Below are 2306 nucleotides of genomic sequence, written 5' to 3'. Positions count from 1 at the left end.
ATATATATATATATAGTGAATGCACAATAGTGCAAAATACTTTATCTTAAAAACATGCTATTTTTATTTATACAAAAAATATATTATTTTGATTCGGTGGCAAAATGTGACCTGGACACATTTTTGTGAGTTTTGTTTGGGTCCCTTGACTTGGTCTAAGCTCCTCAGTGTCATGTGAATAAACCTGAGGAGTTTAGAGCAAGTGAAGGGTCTTTTACTAACTCCTCCTCTAATACTGAAGACCACTGATGACATCTCATCCTGACATGATGGAGATTCTCAAATAGTACCTTATCGCTTGAGTAAATCACATGCATTTTTTTTTTTCTTCTGTGAATTCAGTTCAATAAAGATACACCTGAGCAGCATGAAGCAAATCACTTGTGTTTATTTACAAAAATAAGACTGCAAACCAACAGCAGATTCAATACACTGTAGCAAAAACGTATGTTCTCCGTAAGACTGGACCATATTTGCACTAATGCAAAAATATAGCTAGAACAGCTCTGAATAAGGTTGCCATAGCAACCACGCTCCCTCACTCTCACAGAGTGAGGCACTGGGAAACGGGCTAGTTGATGCACAATTGAGGAACACAGAGAAGTGGAAGACGATGTTAAAAGAAAGAAGTGTAGCTGTGCTTCAAACGAACACTGACCGACGGCTCGACGGCTGAGACAAATGCACACAGAGGGAGTACAGGGGCAGTGCTGGTGCACGTTTTCTCCATCCGTCAGTGATCTACCGGACACACAAAACTCATGCATTGTTGTTATCAGCTTACTATTCGGTTTTACAATCCCGTCACAACCTCCTCTAAGGTTTAATCAGGAAGCAAAAGCTAAATGTTTTTTTATCTGATTGGGTGGATGTCACTGCTACAAAGCCACGTGATCACAGTATACTGCATTTAGTTATGCTAAAAATATCTGCAGTATATAACTGGCTTAGTATTGCTAATATGGTCCATTTATGATAAAACCCAAAGGCAATACATATCTTAACATTAGCACACAAATGTAAAAGACTGAAACGGAGGAACACGCCATTTCCGCTCGCTTAGTTTTGTCATGTAGGAGTACAGATGCGTTCTACGAGAAGTATTCACAGTACTTGGTTCATTTAGAGCTCATTTGTTTGTCGTCTGGAGTAAACATTTATGACACAAATCAACCAAACAAAACCACTTAGAAACCAGCATTTTCTGTAACATACTATATTTTGATTCCTTAATGTGATTTTAAGGGTTTAAGGAATAGTTCACACAAAAATTTTAAATCAATATTTACTGTATTCACACTCCAATCCTGTATGACTCTGACGCTCACGTGGAACAACGGGAATATTTTAAAGAATATGCTGGACACTCTTATAATATTAGCAAAAATGGACGGTTTGCTTTTTTCGTTCCACAGACAGAAGTCATCAAAGTTTAAAACGACATGAAATGAGTGAATATGAAAGAAATTTCATTTTTGAATGAACTATACCTTTCATTTTGAAGCAACTATGGCACAATTAAACCAAAATAAACCAGAAATACTGGTAAGTAGTGAAATCATCTTATTGTAAAGTTTTACCAGTAGATCTAAAACTGTTGATTTCACTGCAGAGTATCACTTAAAGTAAAAAAATAAAACACTTGCATAAATGATGTTGTTTGCATTGGATTATCATTTCATATCTATGTTCATATCTGCACACTGGCAACTGCTTGGATTTAAACGTTTGAGTATGTCTTCATTTATTTTAGACTTCTTCAACTATATCATTTGGCAATGGACGTTTTTTTTATTGTTCTGCAGAATAAAAGGGGTTTATTTGAGAAATGAAGGTGATTGTAGTGTTGGGAATGGGGAACTGCATTGGCACACCTCTCAAGTGTGTAAGAGGGGAAAGATTTCCCTTAACTCTACACCTCACCTTTGTCTCTAATGTAAATGTGTTTGTTGGCTAGTCGTCTACTGTGATATTGCGGAACAGGTAGGCCATGGACTCCCCGTTGTGGATGCGTCGGATAGCCTCGGCCAGGATCATACTGACATCCACTGTCTTGATCTTAGGACACTGCAGCTTTTGCACCTCATGAGGGACAGTGTTGGTCACCACAACCTGAAAGACCATAAAGATATCCCAAACATTTGGTCATGCTACATCATTTTATACTTCTTCAAAATTCACATCAATATTTGATGCTGAATGTATTAAGCATCCATGTACATGAAGGTAAGTAACTGCTGATGGACATCAAACCCCATTCTCTGGAAATAATGCCACTTGTGTAAGAAAACTTCATGAATTTATTT

The 2306-nt window shown here is 37.3% G+C and overlaps 1 long non-coding RNA gene across 1 annotated transcript; it reads right to left on the bottom strand.

Annotated features, from left to right (window-relative positions):
- Positions 1-370: 370 nt before the first annotated feature.
- Positions 371-2122, bottom strand: LOC107579024 (uncharacterized). Its single transcript, XR_001608412.1, has 2 exons — positions 1924-2122; positions 371-741 (listed from the first exon to the last, which is right to left on the bottom strand). It is a non-coding gene; the product is annotated as an uncharacterized lncRNA (long non-coding RNA).
- Positions 2123-2306: the final 184 nt, after the last annotated feature.

Source organism: Sinocyclocheilus grahami, unplaced genomic scaffold (assembly GCF_001515645.1).
Source record: "Sinocyclocheilus grahami isolate Dianchi unplaced genomic scaffold, SAMN03320097.WGS_v1.1 scaffold13596.1, whole genome shotgun sequence".
NCBI classification, from domain to species: Eukaryota; Metazoa; Chordata; class Actinopteri; order Cypriniformes; family Cyprinidae; genus Sinocyclocheilus; species Sinocyclocheilus grahami.
This window is presented reverse-complemented; position numbering and strand designations above follow the sequence as displayed.